The sequence below is a fragment of the Tamandua tetradactyla genome, chromosome X (genome assembly GCF_023851605.1).
Source record: "Tamandua tetradactyla isolate mTamTet1 chromosome X, mTamTet1.pri, whole genome shotgun sequence".
NCBI classification, from domain to species: Eukaryota; Metazoa; Chordata; class Mammalia; order Pilosa; family Myrmecophagidae; genus Tamandua; species Tamandua tetradactyla.
The window spans coordinates 52,304,771-52,329,782 of NC_135353.1; the positions used below are offsets into that span (position 1 = coordinate 52,304,771).

General features: G+C 37.1%; 1 protein-coding gene across 1 annotated transcript in view; it reads right to left on the minus strand.

Annotated features, from left to right (window-relative positions):
* The window catches only part of SLC6A14 (solute carrier family 6 member 14), a 238,621-nt gene extending 219,067 nt beyond the window's left edge, over positions 1-19,554 (minus strand). Inside the window, exon 1 of the mRNA XM_077146124.1 lies at positions 19,477-19,554. The gene's annotated coding sequence lies outside the window, so the exon portion shown is untranslated. The remainder of the gene's footprint in view (positions 1-19,476) is intronic.
* Positions 19,555-25,012: the final 5,458 nt, after the last annotated feature.

The following is a 25,012-nucleotide window of genomic DNA, read 5'->3' on the forward strand; positions in this document are numbered from 1 at the left end:
CGCTGCCTGACTTTAAGGCATATTATGAAGCTACAGTGGTCAAAACAGCATGATACTGGCATAAAGATAGATGTATTAACCAATGGAATTGAATAGAGTGTTCAGATATAGACCCTCTCATCTATACACAATTGATCTTTGATAAGGCACTCAAGCCAACTCACCTGGGACAGAACAGTCTCTTCAATAAATAGTGCCTAGAGAACTGGCTATCCATATGCAAAAGAATGAATGAGGACCCATATCTCACACCCTATACAAAAGTTAACTCAAAATGGATCAAAGACCTAAACATTAGATCTAAGATGATAAAGCTGTTAGAAGAAAATGTAGGGAAATATCTTATAAATCTTATACTTGGAGGTGGTTTTATAGACCTTACACCTAAAGCAAGAGCACTGAAGAAAGAAATAAACAATGGGAACTCCTCAAAACTAAATGCTTTTGCACATCAAAGAACTTCATCAAGAAAGTAAAAAGACAGCCTACACCATGGGAGACAATATTTGGAAACGACATATCAGATAAAGGTCTAGTATCCAGAATTTATAAAGAGATTGTTCAATTCAACAACAAAAAGACAGCCAATCCAATTACAAAATGGGAAAAAGACTTGAATAGACACTTCTCAGAAGAGGAAATACAAATGGCCAAAAGGCACATGAAGAGATGCTCAACGTCCCTGGCCATTAGAGAAATGCAAATCAAAACCACAATTAGATATCATCTCACACCCAACCAGAATGGCCATTATCAACAAAACAGAAAATGACAAGTGCTGGAGAGGAGGTGGAGAAAGAGGCACATTATTCACTGTTGGTGGGAATGTCAAATGGTACAACCACTGAGGAAGGCAGTTTGGCAATTCCTCAAAAAGCTGAATATAGAATTGCCATATGACTTGGCAATACCATTGCTAGGTATCTACTCAAAGGACATAAGGGCAAAGACACAAACGGACATTTGCACACCAATGTTTATAGCAGCATTATTTACAATTGCCAAGAGATGGAAACAGCCAAAATGTCCATCAACAGATGACTGGCTAAACAAACTGTGGTATATAAATACAATGGAATATTATGCAGCTTGAAGAGAGAATTAAGTTATGAAGTATGTAACAACATGGGTGGACCTTGAGGACATTATGCTGAGTGAGATTAGCCAAAAACAAAAGGACAAATACTGTATGGTCTCATTGATATGAACTGACATTAGTGAATAAACTTGGAATATTTTTTTGGTAACATAGACCACCAGGAGAAAGAAATAGTGTAAGATATTGGGTAATTGGAGCTGAAGGGATACAGAGTGTGCAACAGGACTGAATATAAAAACTCAGTAATGGACAGCACAATACTACCTAACTGTAATACAATTATGTTAAAACACTGGTGAAGCTGCATGTGAGAATGATAGAGAGAGGAGTGCTGGAGGCATAAATGAAATCAGAAAGAAAGATAGACGTTGAAGATTGAAATGATATAATCTAGGAATGCCTAGAGTGTATAATAATAGTGATTAAATGTACAAATTTTAAAAATGTTTTTGCATGAGGAAGAACAAAGGAATGTCATTCCTGCAGGGTGCTGAAAATAGATGATAATTAATATTTTAAAATTTCACCTTATGTGTGAGACTGAAGCAAAAAAAATTTATTTGTTACAAAATTTATATTTTGACTAGTGCATTTCCTAATATAACTTATGTAGATAGCTTGATTGAATACCATGAGTACTTGGAATTTTAGGTAAGACATGAGATTTTGTTGGTTTGTCCAGAGTGATGCCCCAATGAATCCAGAGTGATTCGATCATTGAGTGGGAAAGTATTTGCAAAGTCCCCTTCAGGGAATCGTGAGAACAAGGAGAAATTCAACTTCCCCAAGTTGAATTCTTGATATTCTCACAAGCAGTGTGGACAACTAAAGCTATAGGTTGAGCCCCCAGTCTTGGGGTTTGTTCATATGAAACTTAACCCCAGAAAGGATAGGTCAAGTCTACTTAAAATTTAGGCCTTAGAGTCACCCCCAAGAGAGCCTTTTTTGTTGCTCAGATGTGGCCTCTCTCTCCAGCCAACACAATAAGCTAACTCACCACCCTCCCCCTGTCTATGTGGGACATGACTCCCAGGGGTGTGAACCTTCCTGGCAATGTGGGACAGAAATCCTAGAATGAGCTGAGACTCAGCATCAAGGGATTGAGAAAACCTTCTTGACCAAAAGGGGGAAGAGTGAAATGAGACAAAGTGTCAATGGCTGAAAGATTCCAAACAGAGTGAGAGGTTATCCTGGAAATTATTTTTACACATTAAGTAGATATCACCTTGTTATTCATGATGTAATGGAGAGGCTGGAGGGAACTGCCTGAAAATGTAGAGCTGTGTTCCAGTAGCCACGTTTCTTGACGATGATTGAATAATGATATAGCTTTCACAATGTGACTGTGTGATTGTGAAAATCTTGTGTCTGATGCTCTTTTTATCTACCTTGTCAACAGACAAATAGAACATATGAAATAAAAACAAATAATAGGGGTAACAAATGTTAAAATAAATTTAGTTTGAAATGCTAAAAAAAAGAAAGAAAAACAGGGATTTCAGAATGCATAGTTGAATTCTCCAGCCTAATTGTACATCTGAACAAATCACCTCCATATGCTAGCATAATCCAAGTATCTGTCTTTTGGGGTTTGTTTTTTTTTTCATTTCTTAATTCTGCAGGGTTATAATATCTCAGAATATGTTAGTCAATAAGCATAACCCTTGAATTTAAGTCTTATGGGATGGCTTTGATCCATGAAATTTCTCCTACACAGAGTGGGTCTTTTAACTGACTTTCCCTCTGACATGACTCAGTTTTTAAATTTTTATTTTGTTCATTACTAAGAATTGCCTTATACAATGCAATTAATTATTTCTGCTGTATATCATAAGAAACATGCTATTTTTAAAAGGCAGTAAAGAAGGAAAGTTCAATCAAAGTGGAGACACAGGAAAGTAATGGTATAACAAGGACATTATTTTCTTTGTTTTGTTTTTGCCACAACAGACAATCCTAAATCTTGAGGTTCAGCTTTTCCACTCCACCCTGACACTCAACCCAATCTCTGAAGAGATAGAGTTTTAATTTGCTCCAGCATTAACTCTATTTCAATTCTGTTATGATACCTTCCCTTGTAGAACCTATTAATCAGCAATAGGTTAATGACATTAGGCAGTTGTGACCATTAGAAATAAGGCGGCCTATCTGCTCTGTGTGGAACCTACCACTGCCAAAGCTTTGCATTCACATTCTTCACTGACTTCTCAGTGATTCCCAGGTTCAAACAATTAGCTTTATTTTAAGCTCAAGTTTCAAAGCTTTATGTGGTCCAATAGTCCCAAAACAGGCATTTTTTCCCCTTTTCCCTCTAGAGCTGATGGGTCCAACTGTTCTGTTGGGTATCATTCCACTTGTCTAGAAATAAGTGGTAGGGATACTTAGATATAAGTCTTCTGGTGCCCAGATCTTCACTATCATAATTAGGTGAATATCCACTATTCACAGTGAAAGTTGTTTGTTTACATTGGCTGAAGGGGCTATTTTCTTAGAACAGTGATGGGACTGCTTTTCCAGAGAGCTTGAGGTTGGCAGGGAGGGGGAGAGAGAGAGAGACATGGCATCGGTGGAGTCTGGTGATGGTCACAGAGAACATGACCAGTTTTAAGAGAGGCGTAAATAGATTGGTGGCTTTGCACTAAACCAAGGTGAGTTTTTAATAATATCTGATATGAATAGAAGTACAGAAATCATTGTCATAACATAATTTAATACCACAAAAATATCCTTTATAGTAGATCTCGTTTTTACCTCCAATTTAACAATTTAACAATGAGGAAATGGAAGCTCAGAGTGGATCATTTACCTGCTGAAGTTTGCATTAGGAGCAAGGTGTACATATGCAAATGTATAGCTTAGGTCTCTGACTCCAAGTCTAGTATTCTTTTCTTTTTTTAAATTTCACAATATACCTGCAGTGATCATTTGTCTTGGGTATTTTGAGGGGTGACACAATGAAAAAAAGCATTTCATTATTTTTTCAGCTCCCTTCAGGACATGGTTCTCTTTTGCATGGGATAAGGTTTTACTTTATTCAGTGAAGTGTTCCACTTCTTTAGTACTTTCACACATTTGGAAGCAATGCTTCCCAAGACTTGTGTATCTCTCTTTCTCATCCCTCAGCTGTGGATACAATTTAGTTTAAAAAGATCAAGCAGCCTAAAAGGAAAGTAAATGAGTTGCACTAACCACAAATCCTGAAGATCACTGCTGAATATTCCATTCTTGGGGTATATCCAAAGGGAAAATAAGTATAGAAAAAGAAAAGCACAAGAATATTTGGAATATCATATTTCTTTGCTTCACCTCTCAGATCTGCAGAACACAACCCTCGCTTTGCCCCAATGGAAATCTTAAGGGAAAGGAAATGGAGACAAAAATTTTCAGACAAGGCTCTCAAGGACAATCTAGTTAACTCAGCCTTTTTAAATAGATGAGTGCTCTAGTCTACAAGCTGGTGGAATGTGATATACCATAAACAGAAAGGCTTTTAAAAAGGGGAATTTATTAACTGCAAGTCTACAGTTCAAAGGCTGTGAAAATATCCAAATTAAGGAAAGGCTGTCTCTCAGCTGGAAGGTCACATGGTGAAGTCTGCTAGCTTTCTCTCCCAGCTTCTTATTCCATGAAGTTCCCCTGGGGGGTGTTTTCCTTCTTCATTTCCAAAGTTCTATGGCTGTGTGGGCTCTAGCCTTTTGCAAAATGATTCCCTCTTAAAGGGCTCCAGTAAGCAACCCTACCTTGAATGGATGAAGACACATATCCATGGAAACCATCAAATCAAAAATTACCACCCACAATTGGGTGGTTCACATTTCCATCGGAACAATAAAGAAGATCCCACCCAGCAATATATTGAATGAGGATTAAAGGACATGGCTTTTCTGGGGTACACAACAGATTCAAACCAGCACAATGAGGGAGTACAGTGTAATCAATAAAATACAGGATCTAGGGCAGTGCAATGGTGGCTCAGTGGCAGAATTCTCACCTGCCATGCCAGAGACCCAGGTTCGTTTCCCAGTGCCTGCCCGTGCAAAAAAAAAAACAGGATCTAGAATCACATAGAGCTGAATTTTAGCCCAGGCTCCAGCACTTCCCAGTTGTGAAGCCTTGAACAAGTCACTTAATCACCCTGAAGTATAGCTTCCCCACCTATAAAATAGGGATAATAATAGCAACTACCTCATAAGATATTTGTGAGAGTTAAATAAAATAATGTGCATATGTATGACAGTATTTGTATATATGATGAGGAAAAGAAATCTTGGTTGAGCTTAAATTGAGATGGGGCAACAACCACCCAAATATCACTTGCTATAATTAATTAATATAGGAAAGACCTAGAGGAAATAATGTGTCTAGAAAAGAATTGAGAGTCATAGGGCAGACAAAAGGAGCTTTCAGTGTTTTGTATTGCTAAGGGAATTATTCCAATCTTCTGTTTATTTATAAAATCTTAAATTAAGAAGTGAACTGGACAAGACACTTAAATCCATCATTTTAAAGAAAGAACCACACCTAATCCAGCCCAAAACTTAAGGATAGTTGAAAAAGTGGTTATTTTTGCAACTCCAAAGTCAAATTAAGAATGAGCCTTTACATTAGAAAATATAATAATTTATTCATTTTAAGACTGTTCCTGAGCACCTATGTGTTTAGTACTGAGGGAACAAGAGCAGTGGTAGCCATAGTTTATATACTCAAGAAGACCACAAGAAGATTACAGAGATAGATTTATTAGATATACAAACAGATAACTGTAACACAATGTACAAAATGCTATAATGCTACATGCAAAACATGGAACAAATAATTGATAATAGGTTAAGAAAGGTTTTGCTGAAACAGTGAGGTTTGAATTGAGTGTTATAGGATGAGAAAAGTTCAAAAGGTAAGAGTGAGTGGAAAGTAGGAAGATAATTTAGGCAGAAGAAACAACATATGCAAAAGCTCTTGGGTGTGAAAGAACACACAGCACACTTATGGATCTACAAATATTTCAGGGTGGCTGGAGCTTAGAGTGAAAGGGGGCAGAAGATGAGAGTAAGGAATAGTAAGAGATCATAATGAAGAGCTAGGCCAGAATCTTTTAAAACCATATTAAAGGGGTCAGAAATTAAGTAAGCCATTGAAAAGTTTTAAACAGAAGGGTGACATAATCAGATTTGTGTTTCAGATTGATTACTCTGGTTGCAGTGTGGAAAATAGATGGTAAACAGCAAAAACTAGAGCCAAGTAAATCAGCTAGGAGGAGGTTGCAATAATGTAGGCATGAGATGGTGGTGATCTTCATTAACGTAGTAGCAGTGGACACTTAAAAAGGCATAAAGTACTGACCAGTTATAAAGGCTTCTAATCTTAGTGGAAAGACAGAGAGATTATATGGAAGCAGTTCTCAGGAAACACACCAAGTAAATCTCAACACCTCACTGTGAATGAAATGTGAATCATACCCATTTTTTTTCTAAACTTCTTTGAGTAAACAGAAGACCTAAATAATGAAGGCCAAATACTTTTTTGTTTATCAGACATAACTGATAGTTTATCTCTTCTTTAAGGTACACACACCACAGGGTACAGAACTCAAAAGAACAAGACAGGAATAAAGTTGGTTCTTATTTAATGTTTGACATTATTCAAGCTCCCCAAACTTTAATATAGACGGTACAACAATGCTCAAGAAGCAGAGATTTACATATTCTTTCCTTGGGAAGTTCCTCCCACTTGCCTACTATTGATGTCAAGAGTGAAGGGTGAAGAGTGAATCAAACCACAAGTATTTCCTGAATGCCTCCTAGGTGACCAGCCCTGCATTAGTACTTATGCACTAGTACTGGCAGGAGTTAAGTGGTTGATGAGGGTGTAGGTGGAAGTTACAGATGCATAAGATAGACTCCCTGCCCTGAATAAGCTCACACTCTAGGTGGAAAGGCATACTTAATATTCACCCAATACCTTCACAACAAGGGAGTACTAAATTCTGTGTTCCAAGAACCCATGGTGGGCTGAGCCCAGTGTAGGCTGAAAAAGTCAAAGTAAACTTCCTAGAGGAAACAAAATGTAAATAAAACTGGTCAGTGACAGAGACTCTAAATGGCAGAAAGGAAAGGAAGTTCTCCCAAGCATGGTGGTTATGGAATAGAGATGAGCACATGCCTGTGTAAGGGGTTGGGGGCAGTGGCAGAATAACAAATAGAGACAGAAACAAATTGTGATTCCTTCAATAGCACCTTCATTAATTGCAGGATAAGCTCTCCCTGGAATTTATATTGTAACTTTTAGAGGGACAGGAAAAGTTTGGGACAGAAGAGCTGGAAAGAATGTCCTGTCAATATTTTCAAGAATATTTTCTATGGCAACTGTCTTCTTGCATGGTATTGGTACAAAATAAGGGAAAGCTTATAGGGAATAAGAAATTGGAAGAAAGGAAGGATTAATAAAATAGTATTTATAGAATATTTCTATATTCCACATTTTATTTCACTTAATCTTCTCATCAAAATTTAAGGTATGCTTTATTATTAATATTAATCACAATCTAGAGATGAACCTGAGGCAAAGAAATATTAAGAAACATCTTCAAGATTATACAGCTAGTTGATGGCAAAACTAGAATTTGAAAATACCACTATTTGACTCATAAGGTAATGCCTCTCCATAACTCTGCTCTGCCTCAAAGCTAAGTAGGTCTCTAGTTGTGGATGAGGCACTGAACTTACATGCAGAAAAGATTAACACAATTATTGGCTCAGCTGCTAACTATTCTTGTATATGTCAGTAGTCACAGCCTTTCCAAATTCCAATTTCTTCATTTGTAAAAGGCAATAAAAGTATCTGCCCTGCTTACTCCACAAAGTAGTTATAGAGATTACATGAGATAATAGACATGACACAAGTGTGCATGCTAGTGTGATCATGGTAACTAAGCATATGCTTGGCTCTGCCTGTGTAAGTTTTGGGTAGCCACAGCTTTTCCCCAGCATTCCTTACAGGGCCATGGAAAGAATAAAGCTTACTAAAACCTGTCAATCTAAAAATCTAAAACATGTTTATTAATTCTCTACTCTGCTAAATACTGCATTAAAACTTAGGTATAAAAAGATAGTCCTGGGTGACATCATCAACATAACACTGTTAGATATCCTATGGAAAAGTCTCCCCTCAAAAGCAATTAACAAAGAACAAATTCCACTTCCTTGGAACTCTGAAGGACAATAGAGACTGGAGAAGGACCCCACAAATGCTGAATCAAAGAAAGAGTAAAACAATTTCCAAGATGAGAGAGGGAATTTTCTTCCTGTATCCACTGGTTGAGAGCCCTCCTCCTCACAGAGTCCCACACATGTGCAATCCCCAAACTGTGTGGCCCCACTAACTGGCTGCACTGAGTGGCTCTATACTCTGCATCTATATCACCAGGACCCATGCTGTAGCCTATGTGCAATGGGTCCTGGTGATATAGATGCAGACGATAGAGCCATTCAGTGCAGTCAGTTGATGTTATATGTGTGTTATATGTCTCAGTTGCTTGTGGTCTGCCCTGGGTCTATACAGACTTGGGTCCCTGCTTCAATATGCACAAAAGGGTCCCTAGGGGAAAAAAAGAGAGATCTCAGCAGAACTACAGTTCAAAGGTGCAAGTATACAAGCCAGTCTCTGTTGGTGGGACCACATAAAAAAAGGGGGGCTTTTCTGGATTGACCTACATTTCTGGATTGATTCCATCTGGATATATGGGGTGGGATACCATAACAGAGAAGAAATCAGAGGCAGAAAAGTCTCACAGAATAAAAATGGGGACCTGAGTTGCTGTAAAATGACAGCTCACAGAACTGAAAAATATAAGAAAAAGGAGAACTGAAGGAGGGAGAGAATTTAAACAAATTATAAGAGCTGGGGGAAAATTATGCACAAAGACAAACAGAAAAGATTAATATTTTTGGAGAAAGAAAAGAGGAAAGGAAGCTTTCTCCTAGAGGGGAAAAATTGTACAAAAAGTGAAATTTTAAAAATTGTACTACATATCCAAGGCAAGAAATAGATAAAGAAGAGCTAAGGAAATTTAAAGAGAGTTAAAGATGGGATACTCCAAAAGTCCTGTGAAGTTGGATCATGCATCAGAAAAGATCCTTAACACAAAGCCAATCAACAATAAAACCCTAGACAAAAGGGAGAAACTGGCCTTCCAAGTTAGCAAATCAACATAATCAGAAGCAAATAATCAGAAGCAAATTTAAATCCATTCAAGGAGATGGAAAATATGGATATAGAGCTAAAGGACAGCAACAAGACCCCATTTGAGAAAAATGAAGAATTTGAAAGTTTACAAAGAAACATAATAGAAACTCTGGAGAGGAAAGGGAGAATAATGGAGATTAAAAACACATTAGAAGGGGCAGTGTGATGGTGGCTCAGTGGCAAGAATTGTCACCTGCCAAGCTGGAGACCCGGGTTCAATTCCTGGAGCCTGTCCATGCCAAAAAGAAAAAGAAAAACACTGGAGGGCAGTGCAATGGTGGCTCAGAGGCAGAATGCTCACCTGCCATGCCAGAGACCTGGGTTCTATTCCCAGTGCCTGCCCATGCAAAAAATAATAAAATAAAAACACTAGAGGCATACAATAGCAGATGTGAATGAACAGTAAAAAGAAATAATGAATTAGAACACAGGACAATTGAAATCATAGAGTCAGACCAACAAATGGAGACAAGAATAGAAAAAAGAATGTGTAGGGTTTCAGGGATTTGTGTGATAGCATGAAGCATGCAAACATATGTGTCATGGGTGTCCAAAAAGGAAAAGAGAAGGGAAAACAGACAGAAAGAATATTTGAGAAAATAATGGCCAATATGTCCCTAACTCTCATAAAAGACATAATTATGCATGCCTGCATGCCCAAGAAGCACAACATATTCCAAACAGAATACATCCTAATAGACCTAGCCTGAGACACATTAATAATCAGAATGTCAAATGCCTACCCCATACAGCAACTGTCAAAAAACTTGAAAAAGCAATCAGACTTCAACTAGAGATAAGAATATGGATAGGACTAAGGTAAAACAGAATACAGGGTAAAGGATGATAAGGTCCATATTTTAAAACTTCAACTTGTGTGTGAGATCAAAGGAAGAAATGTTTTTTGATGCAAAATTTGTAATTTTGGTAGTGCATTATCTAATTTAACTTGTATGGTCAGTTGGTTTGAACACAATAATTACATGGAATCTTGAATAGGGACTGAGAACCTGGTGGTTTGTACAGGTGTTCTAGTTTGCTAGCTGCTGGAATGCAACACACGAGAGATGGACTGGCTTTTAATAAAGGGGGATTTATTTCATTAGTTCTTCAGAGGAAAGGCAGCTAACTTTCATCTAAGGTTCTTTCTTATGTGGGAAGGCACAGGATGATCTCTGCTGGCCTTCTCTCCAGGCCTCTGGGTTCTAACAACTTTCCCCGGGGTGAGTCCTCTCTGCATCTCTAAAGGCCTGGGCTGAGCTGCAAGTGCTGAGATGAGGTATGCTGAGCTGCTTGGGCTGTGCTACATTGTGCTATCTCATTTAAGCACCAGCCAATTAGGTCAAACATCATTCATTGCAGCAGGCACGCCTCCTAGCCGACTGCAGATGTAATGAGCAACAGATGAGGTTCATGTACCATTGGCTCATGTCCACAGAAACAGAGCTAGGTGCCTTCACCTGGCCAAGTTGACAACTGAATTTAACTACCACAACAGGTTTTTGTGATGCCCTGATATATCCCAGAGTAATGTGGGCAGAGAATAAAAAAAAAGCATTCGCAAAAAGTGTTTGGTTGTCCTCTGGGGGACTGAGGAGAAAGGGAGAAATGTTAAACTTTCCCATCTGAGGAATTCCTGATATTCTCACAAGAAGTTGGGACAACCAATGTAATAGGATGAGTCCACAATCCTGGGGGTCACCCATATGAAACTTATTCCTGCAAAGGAGAAGCTAAGTCTACTTATAATTATGCCTAGGAGTTACCCCCAGAGACCCTCTTTTGTTGCACAGATGTGGCCTTTTTCTCTAAGCCAACTCAGCAAGTGAACTCACTACCTTCCCCTCTATGTTGGCCACAACATTCAGGGGTGGAAATCTCCCCGGCTACATAGCACACGCTTCCCAGGGATGAGGCAGGAACCAACATTATGGGATTGAAAAAGCCTTCTTGACTAAAAGAGGGAAGAGATAAATGAGACAAAAAGTTTCAGTGACTGAGAGATTTCAAACAGAGTTGAGAGGTTGTCCTGAAGGTTATTCTTGTGCATTATAGAGATATCCCTTTTTGTTGAACTGTATTCCAATAACCTTGATTATTAAAGATGATTGCCTAACTATATAGTTTTTGCAATGTGATTGTGAAAACTTTGTGGCTGATGCTGCCTTTATCCAGGGACAGATGGGTAAAAAAATAAGAACAAAAAAATAAATAATAGGGAGTAAGGGATAAAACAACTTGCGTAGATTGCAATAATGGTGGTCAATGAGTGGGAGTGTTTTTTTTTTTGTTTTTTTTATTTAAATGATTTGACATAAATATTTATTTGATTATATTTAAAAAGCCATATGGAAGAATCACATTCATTTTATTAATACTATTGCTGTAAACAGACTGAATTTAAGAACTCTTGCTTTGCTTTGGAAACTTCTGAAATGACTATTAAATAGCTTAGTAAGCCTCCTTCCCTTCCCTCCAGGCTCTCTGTTCTTTGGGCCTTGTGGTGGTGGGGACAACTGATGCCAAACAAACAGCAAGTGGTTGACTCTATGTCTTCCTATAGGCAACAGTATGACTAAAATCATTGAGTAAGCAAGTAGGTTAATAAACCTCAAGAGTGGAGGGTATGGGATGCATGGGATTTTACTTTTTCTTTTTATTTCTTTTTCAAGAGTGTTGTAAATGATCATGGTGATGAACACGCAATGATGTATGATATTGTGAGCCATTGATTGTATACTTTGTATGAATGGTATGGTGCAAGAAAATATCACAATAAAAATACTTTAAAAAAAAAGAATCTCAAATGCCAAAGATAGAAAATCCAGAAACCAGCAATAGAAAAATGATTTGATATATACAACAGATTTTAAATGAGACTAACTGCCAATTTCTCATCAGAAACCAAGGAGGTGAGAAGGTAGTGGTACGATATATTTAAGGAACAGAAAGAGAAAAATTGCCAGTCAAAAAATTCTTTATCAAGCAAAACATTCTATCAAAAATGAGGGCAAGTTTAAAATATTCACATATAAACAGAAACTGAGAGAGTTCATCAACGAAAGATATGTCTTATAAGAATTACTAAAAGGAGTTCTGCAGGGTGAAAAGAAAATACAGCAGTGTGAGTCAGAGTAGTGTGAAGAATTGAAGATCTTCAGTATAGGTAAATAAAAGGGTAAATCCAGAACTAAGCCTAACTGTATCCTTATATGCAACTCTAATTCTTATATGAGTCAGAATAAAATTGAACAAGAAAAAGGCATATTTCTTGATAATGGAAAAACAAAATATAAAAAGGTAATGTGGAAAGAACCACATAAAGAAGGGAAGCAGGGCAATTTGGTGGTTCTTCAGGCAGCTAAGAATTGACTTACTATATGATCCAGCAATCCCATTATTAGGAATATATTTGAAGAACAGAATGTAAGGGCACAAACAGACATATTCACACCAATGTTTATAGGGGCATTATTAACAATTGCCCTAAAATGGTCCACATGTCCATCAACAGATGAGTGGCTAACAAACTGTGGCATACACATATGATGGGATATTACACAGCTGTAAGACAGAATAAATTCATGAGGCATGTACCAATGTAAATGAACCTTGAGGACATTATAGCCAGAAACAAAAGGACAAATACTGTATGCTCTCACTAATATGAACTAACATTAATGAGTGAACTTTGAGAATTAAAGTTAAGAACACAGGTTATCAGGAGTTAGAAAGGAGGTAGAGATTGGGCATTTGATGCTGAAGGAGTACACAATGTTCAAGAGGACTAATTGTAAAGATCCAGAAATGGATAGCACTCTACTATCTGATGGTAGCACAATATTGTAAGTACACTGAAAAAAGCTAAGTGTGCTTGTAGTGGATGGAGGAGGGCTGGGGGATGCATGATACCAGGAAAAAAGACAGAGGATAAGGACTGGTACATAACTTAGCAATGCCTAAAGTGGACAATGATGATGATTAAATGTACAAATATAGGAATGTTTTTGCTTAAGGAGCATTAATGTCAACATTGCCAGGTGTTAAAAATGGGATGGTGTACTGGGAAAGATGCAATCAATGCAAACTAAGGTCAATAGTTGTCAGTAACATTTTAATATCCTTAGATTGAATGTAACAAAGGCAACATGTACAAGCTAAATGTCAGTAAGTGAGGGATATGGGGGAGGGGTGTGGGATTCTTTGTGGAATGGAAATGTCTTCATTATAGATTGTGGTGGTGAAGGCATGGCTGTGATTTACTGTAAATCACTGATTTTCACTTAGTTTGGATTGTAGGATATGTGAATGAAATTGCTTAAAAAGGAACAAAGCAATACAAGTGCTGGAGAGAATGTGGAGAGAGAGATGTATCTATTCCATTTGTAAAGAAGTAAAATAGTGCAGCCCCACTGGAGGGCATTGTGGTGGCTCCACAGGTGTCTAGGGGTGGGGTTGCCATATCAACCTGTAACCCTGTAGTTAGGTGCATAACTGGAGGAAATGAGAATGGGGACACCAATGGACATTTGTACACTGGGTTTCTGGCAGCTGCGTTCATGTTTTGCATTGAATGGACTTGGCCTAAGGGCACATTGACTAAGGAATGGGAGGCACTGTGGTGTATACATACAATGGACTATTGAGCAGCTGCAAGAAGGAATGCAGTTGTGGGGCATACAATTAGGAGAATGAAACTTGAGGACAATATGGTGAATGAAATAAGCCAGAAATGAAAAGACAAATATTATAACACCTCACTCACATGAACTAACTATAATGTGCAAACTCTGAGAATTGAATTTGGGACAATGGGTTATCAGGGTAAAGGTTCCCAGATTATAAACACTTACAGTAGTCACAGCTATTCTAGAGCTGTAACTGTTATTTCTAAGTTTGGAGATGTGAAGCTCTTTGTTTGTAACTGGATCAGCCCCTGGAACTTCAGGTATTTGTGTCACACCTTAGACTCTGATATAGAGTACTGCAGCTATGAAAGTCATCATTACCACATACAACAACTGGTAAATACACTGAAAAAGAGACCAGAATTCAATAAGAGATATGAATGCAGCTGATCCAGGTGGGAATAATGTAAATCATACTATAGGGTAAAGGATTATATTGGCTGTATTTAAAATTTTTAACTTCTGTGTGAAACGAAAGGAAAAGAATTTATTTGGTGCAAAATTTATATTTTCTGTAGCACACTATCTAATTTAATTTGTATGGTCAGCTCATTTGAACACCATAAAAACTTCATGGAACCTTGAACAGGGAGTGAGATTTTGTTGGTTTGTAAAGGTTGATGTGATGCGTCAAAACATCCCAGAGTAATCTAGGCAAAGGATTAAACTTATTTGCAAAGTCCCATGAAGGACTGGGGAAAAAGTTGGAAATATTAAAATTCCCTACCTGGGAAAGACTTCACATTCTTGCAAGCATTGAGGGCTACCCATTTGATGGTTCAGGCACTCGATCGTGGGGCTTGCTCTTATGGAACTTGTTCCTGCAAAGGAGATGCTAAACCTACTTGTGATTATGACTGAGTCACCTCCAGAGAACCTCTTTTGTTGCTCAGATGTGGCCTCTCTCTCTAAGCCAACTCTGCACGTGTTGGTTCTGCAAAGTATATGGTCTCACTGATATGTAGTAGATATAATGACAATGCCACAAAATGCATGAGGCAAAAACTGGCAAAAAGTAAGAGACACCACTACAAAAATAGTTGGAAAATTCAATACACACTCTCATCAATAGACAGAACATAGAGACAGAAGATCAACAAGGAAACGGAGAATTTGAATAATATGATAAAATGAACTATAGTTCACACTATCATCACATTGTTGTGCATTCATCACCATGATTATTTTTAGAACATTTGCAATACTCTAGAAAAGGAAATAAAGGGAAAAAAGAAAAGTCCAAACATCCCATAACTTTACCCTTCCCACTTATTGACCACTAGTATTGCACTCTACCCAATTTTAAGACTTACAATATAGGTAAGTTAATTAGGATAGTGTTGGGCATGATATAGAAAAATAGGAACTTACTCCCTGTTGGTGGGAATGTAGAATGGTATAGCTGCTGGGGAAAACAGTTAAGCAGCTTCTCAGGAAGCTAAGTATAGAATTGCCATGTGATCCAGCCATCACTACTTGCTATATACTCAGAAGAACTGAAAGCAGGAACCAAACAGACATTTGCAGACTAATGTTCATAGTGTCATTATTCACATTTGCCAAAAGATGGAAACAACACAAGGGTCCACCAACAGATGAATGAATAAACAAGATGTGGTTTAAACATATGATGGAATATTATTCAACAGTAAAAATGAAGTCCTGATGCTTGCAACAACATGAATGAATCTTTAGGATATTATACTGAGTGAAATAAGCCAGACACTAAAGGACAAATAGTATATGGTATCACTGATATGTACTGGGTATAATGACAAATTCATGGAATTAATATTGAGAATATAGGTTATCGAGATAGAATGAAGGTAAAAATGGGGAGTTGATGTTTAATTTGTGCAGAACTTTTAATAACATTGGTTTAAATATTTGGAAATGGATTTAGGTGATGGTAGCACTTTAATGTTAGTGCAATTAACAGTGCTGAATTGTTGGTATGATTATTGTTGAAAGGCGATGTTTAGGTTCATGTATGTCACTAGAAGGAAATTTAGAGGATGAAACATGACTGGGTAAAATAGTGAACCTGGTGGTATACAATGAATATGTTTAGTAGTACAAATATAAGTATGTTCTTTCATGAACTAGAACAAATATACACCACTATTACAAGATGTTTATATCAGGGTGGTATTTGGCAAAAAACACACCTTAATGTAAAGTATGGAATATAGTGAGCAGTACAATCATAGCATTCCATTATCAATTGTTACAAAGGCAATAAACCAATGCAAAGTTTTAATAATAGGGAGTGGGTATATGGGAACAGTTTTTTATATGATTTTTCTGTAAACCTACAGCTTCTCTAATTATTTTTTTTAAAAAAGAAAACCATAAAAAACAAGTCATAGAAGATTTAACTGCAGAAAATGGAGAAACTAAAATGAGGAGAGTCTATTCACTGATGCAGTTGAACAGAAAGAATCCAAGTCTGATTAATATCATATACCAATCTTAACAGTGGTCCTGTATTTCCCTTCTTGCACAATTCAGAGGAATATTCTTATCAACTCTTTTGTAAACGCAAGTTTTTAAAATATCCCTAGAAACATTTTTAAGGAGATTGGAATCCTACCTCATCCCATTTTTCAAGTGTAAAGAGATGATACCATTGATTGATTGCTTGTTTATTTGTACAACAAGAAAATAATGACATATTGAATTACAGGAGGCTTTCGATGTCAACTTAAGATTCCCTAGTGTGTATATGGGAGGAGGCAATTTTATGTCCTATAATCCAATGCATACTAAATGGCAACTTGGTTTCACAGTCATGCATTTAATATGTCTTCGTCATTTAAAATTACTTCTATTTCCATGTGTTTTAATAGAAATGTTCCTTAATGAAATCTGCTCCCTAGTCTTGGCTCTCCCTATCAGAATTGTATGTGCTTTATAACATCTTTATCATGGAATTCTCTTTTCCTAATACATTGATTATATGTTGTGAAAGATTGGAAATCTCATAATGTAGTACATTAAATTGTGGATTATTGGGATTTACGATGTAACCACTTATCAACATTAAAGATATTGGTAGTAGATATCCTTTTAAGGAAACATCTCCTCTAAATTTTAAGCTTGCAAGTCAGGCAAATGACTACAGAAAAGAATTTCAATTATTTGAAAGAATTTTGTATTTTAACTTTAATACATAATTAAGAACTGTGTACAAATTGTTAATAAATTCTGTGTACTTATCTTCACAACAACCAATAAAATCACAATTATGAAAGAAAAGTTATTCCTTGTTTCCACAGAACTGCCAATCTAGTTGGAGATACAGGCAAAGAAAGAGATAAATATTTTTAAATGATTTGCCTTTATATAGAGAGAGACTGTAGGGAAGATTAGAGTTAAGAAGACTTAAAAGAATGACCAAATGATCCAGAGAAGGAGTTACAGTGTATAGTGTTTTAACCAAGGCTTGACAAAAGAGAAAGTTTGAGCAGGAGCCAAGAGGGAAAATGGAAGCGATCACCCATGTAGTGTATAGGATAAGAATAGACTTGGGAAAGACATGAAATTCCAACATTTAAAGGATGGACAGAAAAAAAGAGACTCTGAAGTAGATGTAGAAAAACATATGACAAAAAGAAAGACTGGTATGAAACCCAATAAAGAAGGTGGTGGTGAAAAGTGTCTAATGCCATCAAGAGTCAAATAAGATGAGGCTTGAAAATGTCCAGTGAATTTTGCCAATGATGTCATTGGTGACATTGACAATAGTTTTTCAGTGAAGTGGTTGGGCTGGATGCCAAATTGGAGTTGGACTAAAATGTGAATGGGGCATGAGAAAATGGAAACTGCAAGTATATAATATTGTTATTGTATAAATTTTGCTATTAAAAATAGTTAACGATAGCAATTAGTGAAGAGAGGCATATAAGTCTGAGAAATGTGTCTTTGTTTTGTTTTGTGTAAGTTACAAAGATTTGAGCATGATATATCATGATGAAAAAGATCAAATGGAGAGGGTAGTTAAGGATATAAAATATATAAAACTGATAGATCAAAGTTCAAAGGAGACAAGAGAATAATATAAACAAGAACACAGGAAGAAAGATTTAGCCCTTGACAAGGAAAAAGGAACCTTTCATCTGAAGTTGGAGGGAAGGTGAAGCCAAGTACCAAACAAATGTTTGTGCAGTACCCACCATGTACAAAATCCTTTACATATACTTCTCTCTGTTTGAGATTGCTCTAGTTTGTAATAGCTGCCAGAATACAATAATCTAGAAATAGAATTTATTTCTATTTAAAGGGGAAATTTATTAAGTTGCAAGTTTACAGTTTTAGGGTCATGAAAATGTCCCAATTAAGGCAAGGCTATAACAATGTACAAATTAGGGCATCCAGAGAAAGATACCTTGGCTCAAGAAGGCTGATGATGTTCAGGGTTTCTCTCTCAGCTGGAAAGGCACATGTTAGCTTTCTCTCCAGGCTTCTTCAACAGCTTCCCTGGGGGCATTTTTTAATGCATATCCAAAGGTTGTTTGGGTTCTGTCCATTCTGGTGGCTCTAAAACTTTTTCCAAAATGGTTTCCTCTTAAAGGACCCCACTAAGCAACCTCACATTGAATGGGTGGAGACACATCTCCAAGGAAACTATCAAATCAGAAGTTACTACCCACAATTTGGTAGGCCACATCACCAAGGAAACAATCAGAAAGATCCCACACAATACTGAATGAGGATTAAAGGACATTGCTTTTCTGGGGTACGTAATAACTTCAAACTGGCAGATTCCACCCTTTGGAGCCCAAAAAGACACATTCTTTCCAAATGTAAAATACATTAATTTCATAGCAATATCAGAAAGCCTTAAACCATTTCAGTAACAAATACCGTACAAATTTAGAGACAGCACAAAATCTCATCAAATTCAGTTACAAGCATGGTCTGTCCTAAGACAAAATTCTCCCCTGGCTCTGGACCTGTAAAACTCAGAACAAGTTATCTGTTGCCAATATACAATGGAGAGCCAGTCGTAGGATACATATTCTAATTTCCTTAGGGAGAAATTGGAAGGAACACAGGGGTCACCAGACCAAAACAGCCATAGAATCCTGTAGGGCAAACTCCATTCGATTTAAAAGTTTGAGCATCATTTATCCCTGGGACTTTAAAGCAGCATTCCCACCCTTTCCAAGGGCCTACTCAGTGCCTGGCTCTCTCCAAATGCAACCTTGGGGGGACATTGGGAAGAATACCTTTTTCTCAGCTCCATCCTTTTCCAGACATCTGGCAGCAACCTAGGCTCTCTGCCATCTGGGGCATACATTCAACCCCTCCAGAGCAATGGGGTCACAGCCAGGCTCTCCCCAATCCCCAAAGAATGTGCTTCACCCTCCCCAAGGTCTCAGGTGTCATGACTCTTCCACTGCAATGAGGTGGAAGGCCCACCCCCTACCTTTGGGGCAAACTCACCCTTTCCAAGTACTTAGGTGGATCTGCTCTCCTGTCCTGAGGTGTTTTGACTTCAGACCTTAACTTCCATAGTTCTGCCTCTGAAGTTATTTTTTCTCCAATGTGTCCTTTTCTGTCCCTTTTAGCCCACACTGGAAATGGTTACATTTATACAGATCCCACAACACTCTTGCTCATTTTCTATGCAGTGCACTGGGATCATGGCCATCAGACAAAAGGAGTTTTCACAAATCCTTTTTGGATAACTCTGTCTTCAATCCTGGCTTTTTCTGAAATAGCGAACAGTTCCATGCTTGGTTAAGTCCTCATGTGGGGCCCTATTCTCTGGAGTCTCACTTTCTGGAAGCCCAGAATTTTCCAGACTAACAATTTCTGGTTTCTTTGTACCCAAGAGTTCAGTTCTCAACTTATTTCTTTCCTCTCACATTTCACTATAAGCTGCAAGGAGCAGCCAGGCTGTCTTTTCCACATTTAGTTTGGAAATTTCCTCAGCTAAATATCCCAGGTTGTCGCCTTTAAATTCTAACTTCCATCCAACAGCAGTACACAATTTTGCAAGATTCTGTACCACTTTAAAACAAGGATCACCTTCCTTCCAATTTACAATAACACCTGTATGATTTCTGCTTAAGGCTTTATCAGAGGTATCATTAGAGTTCACCTTTCTAACAACAGTCTCTTCAAAGCATTCTAGGCCTTCTCTATCAAGCTCCTCACACTTTTCCAAAATCTTACCCTTGTCCATTTAAAAAACTGTTTCAACATGTTTGATATTTTTAAACTATAGTAGCACCCCTCTTCTCTAGTACCAAAATCTGTTCTAGTTTATAAAAGTTGCCAGAATACAATAAACCAGAAACGGAATGGCTTTTTGAAAAGGGAATTTATTAAGTTGCAAGTTTTTAGTTATAAGGCCATGAAAGTGTCTAAATTAAGGCAAGGCTATAACAATATACAAACTAAGACACCCAGGGAAAGATACCTTGACTCAAGAAGGCCAACGATATTCAGAGTTTCTCTCTCAGTTGGAAAGTCACATGGCGACTTTTGCTAGTTTTCTTTCTAGGCTTCTTCAGTGGCTTTGTGGGGCCATTTTCTTTGTGCATATCCAAAGGTCTCTGGCTGTTTGGGCTTTGTCCATTTTGGTGGCTCTAAAGCTTTTTCCAAAATAGTTCCTTCTTAAAGGACTCCAGTAAGCAACCCTACCTTGAATGGGTGGAGACACATCTCCATGGAAACCATCTACTCAAATGTTACCACCCACAATTTGGTGGGTCACATCTCCATAGAGACAACCACGCATTAATATTGAACAAGGATTAAAGGACATTGCTTTTCTGGCATACATAATAGCTTGAAACTGGCACAGAGATGTTCTTTTTTTCTCTCTCTTTCTTACTAGGCCAACTCCATAGTTTTCATGCAGACTTCAGTTCAATCGACACTTTTTCAAGGATGACTTCTCCGACTCCTCAGAGAGTATACTTATTTTCTATGGTGTATTCTTTCATAACACTAGTTCATTTTTTTTTTACCTTCATAGCACTTTTGACAGTATGGTATCATGCTTTCATTAATGTGATCATTTGTTTACTTGTTTCGATCATCAGACTATAAGCTCCATGAGGAAAGAGACCAAGTATATTTTTGCTTGCTTCTCCATACCCAGCAAGTAGTACCCAATGCTTAGCATATAGTAGATATTAAATAAACATATTGTGTTAGTGTGCTAAAACTGATGAAATTCAGTTATCAGGAATGGGTTGGCTTTCATAATGGGGATTTATTAGCTTACAAGTTAACACTTAAAAGGTCATGAAAATGTCAAAATCAAGGCATCATCTGGATGATATCTTCTCCTTGAAGACTGGTTACCTTCAACTCCTCTGTCACATGGCCAGGCACATGGCAATATCCACTGGTCTCTCCCTTCTTTCCCAGGTTCCACTGCTTCCAGCTTCAAGCATCCTCTCTCAGCTTCTGTGGGTATACTTGTCGCTCAGCTTCTGTGGCTTTTCTCTCTTTTAGCTTTTGTGTTTTCTCTGTGAATTTCATCTCCTAACTTCTCTGGAGCTTTTTCCTATTATTTTTTCTGTCTGTTATCCTCTTATAAAGGTTAAGAGGATTAAGATCCACCCTGAATGAGATGGGGCACATCTTAAGATCCTACTCACCAAAAAGATCCTACTTAAAATGTTTCACACCCTCAGGAATGGATTAAATTTAAGAACATTATCTTTTCTGGGGTACATAGCAGCTTCAAACCATCACAGAGTGTATTGAATAATTTAATAAGAATACAATGAATTTTACTAGTTTGTGGCAAAATATGGAATCCCAAGAGAACTTCAATCTAACTGAAAAATAAACTTTACCCATCAAATGACAATATATTTCAATAGAGCTTATGATTTGGTACAAACATCTCTTCTTCCATAATGTGGAACCTTTATCTTATCAAGAATCAATCACTTCTTCCTCTTAGCTTTCATTGCACTTTTCTCATGCTGATAATCTAACACTGTATCTGCTATATACTTCTTTTAGCTTGGTTCTCTAGCCTTCCTGTCCATTTTGTATTACCCTACCATTTAAGTCACCACAGACAGTTTTTGTTACTTTCAGCCTAGAATCCCAATACGTGTGACAATTTTCACTTAGATTGAGTCATCTGAATCATAATCATTTAAAACTGGAGTTTCTCTATAATTGTTTTTTATCAGACATAAAATATTGAAACTAAGATGTACACAATGACAATGCAATTAAAAACTTTAAAAATTTGCTAAAGCAAATGGAATATTTTGGGTTTAGTTTTATTTGCTCTTTTGCTTATTCAGTAACAGATTCCATATTTTTGCTGGATATTTAGTGAATTGAACTGCTCACTTTGTTTAAAACAACTGGCTCTATGGTATAATTTACAATGGCTTAATTTTTTGCTGGTCTCATTACAGATTTGGTTATTTCTTTTCTTTTCTCTTTTCTGTAAAGTAAAGACACCACTAGACCCCAAAGCATAAGAGAAGTTATAACTAAACTTGTTTTTGCCAGTTCAAGGGACTCATGACTTTCCACAATAGTACAAATTCTTGCATACCTTGAAGCAGTTAGGGGTAATAACAAAGAAGAAGCTGCTAGAGAATCCAGAAAGTTCTATCCTAAGCTCCGGGATTCAGAAAAGTCATTACCATGCTTCTGAGAAATTAATATTAGAATATTCTTAGAAGCACTGGGCTGGAAATTGGTAGATTGCAACATTTAGCTGGAAGTCCCAAATATAACAGGATATTTAGATTCTCCTGTCCTTGGCGGAATCATGGCAGAATTTTGTCATTGTAAACCATTTGCTTAGAGACTTTCAGTCATTTTTGTGCATGTCAAAACTTTCTCTAGTCTGATATGATCTGGTCTGGTTTATAGTTTACAATGTCAATGATGTATACATAGTAGCATCTGTTATTTTCAGCAAAATTGCCAGAAATGTTTTATAACATGCAGCAAACTGATACAGTCAGGAATTTCAAACTTCATTTGAGATGTGTAGTGATTATTTCCCCGCATACATCCCATTTTTTTTATCTTAATAAAGAGCATAGGTTTGAAATCAGACACACTTGTTTTCAAAGCCTAGCTTTACCTCTTAATGGTGGCCTTCAGGTAAGCTATAATGTCTTTATGCCTTAGTGTCTTTGTCAACCAAATGGTACTCACGTCACCTTTCTCACAGAAATTTTTTGTGGATTAAACAAACTAATCTATGGAAATCCTCTGTAACACAGTGTCTGACACATAATATACATACTTCAAGTATTATTTCTCTTTTCTTCCTTTGAGTAATGGGGATACATTTTCAAACTTTAGTTTCCATTTACATTCACGTAGATGTTAATTGTATTTTAGGAGTAACTTATTCGTTCTTTTGCTGTGGAATGAATACTCTTTTAGGAAGTATGTTCATATTTTATATAATGGCATCTAACGTACATGGAATTCCTTTCTGGTAAAGCAAAGTGAAGACTTCTGCCTTTTAGGAAAGCAAACAAACCAGGAAGTATATGAGTAAGGCCCGCTTGGGCTGCATCTGCCAGCATGTTATCAGAAAGCACAGAAATTACTAAGAAGCAGAATGGTAATATGTCACAGAGAGTTCTATGGCAATAGGTATCTCCGTATGATGAAGTGTTCCAGGAAAGAAGAGAGATTTGAATTCAAATAGTACATCTGGGGACAATTAGCTTAGGCTGCATAAAATGTTATTTAGTATTTTTTCTTGAAATTTTTGAAGCATTATACTTGGAATTGAAGAGTAAGATGATTTGAGGATAGTTGGGGGGTTGATTTTAATACAATCTTTATATTTCATGTTTCAACTTCTGCAGTTGATTGAAAATACATATGATCATAATCTGAGAGATTTTTTTTTTTTTTTTTAAAGGAAGGAAAGACAGAGAAGGAAGGAAGGATGGGAGGAAGAAAGGGAAACATTTTTAAACATTTTCTTGTTTTATTATATTTTGTTTGTTTGTTTTTTACATGGGCTGGGGCCGGGAATCGAACCGGGGTCCTCCGGCACGGCAGGCAAGCACTCTTGCCCGCTGAGCCACCGCGGCCCGCCCAATCTGAGAGATTTTTGACATGGAATTTAACTACTTTCTGCTCTCCTCGATTTTGTAATTTACGGTGTATTAGAAATCCAAAGTATAGTGTCATGGTTCACAATAAAATAATTATTACTTCATTTGGACATTTATTGTGCTTCTTTCATTTACAATTTTTCTCTAGAAATTAGGGGTAGAGAGCAGAAAATAAGATATTTAATGAAAAAAAGCTATATTCAGTAGGAACACTTCACCACTTTGATGATTTCTTTTGGAAAAGGAAACGCAGTTAGTCCACTGCTTCTTGTGCTCATGTGGCCAATACAAAGATCAAAGAACATAGTTGATTAGTAAATTTGGGAAGAATAACTGAGCATGAGTGGCTTGATTTGGTTCTTATTCCTCTTGATAGCAAGCATGCCTGCAGACAGGATTTGTTCTGTTCTCCTTCAAGCCGTAGATTATACATGTACTTACTCTTTCAGGGGTGGGCCTACCCATCTAGCTCTGTCTAAGCCTGGGTGGGTAAATCTACTTAATTCTTTAATCAGTTAGCAGAGCCATTTGCAAAATAGACCTAAAGCCAAATATTCAAATTGGACCTTTATTTCGTCTTTGTTTGGCTTCTTAAACTGCTTGTAATCTGGGAAAGAAGAGAGTTATGTCCTCTCCCTACCTCTGGAGATCACAATATATATCAAAAATGTTTTACTTCTAAGTGTTAATAAAAAGCTAACTGCAGGTAATATAGAGCTGAAACGGTATATTACATATTTAACATTTACTTTATACATGTGTTGCAACATATGTAAAACTGCCTCCAAATTTACTGATAAAAAATTTGGATTTGAACTTGAAAGTTCTTCACAAACAATGATTAATGCCAGCCCTTTTCTTAGTGAATAATGAGAAGAAAGCCAAATCAATGAAGCTGA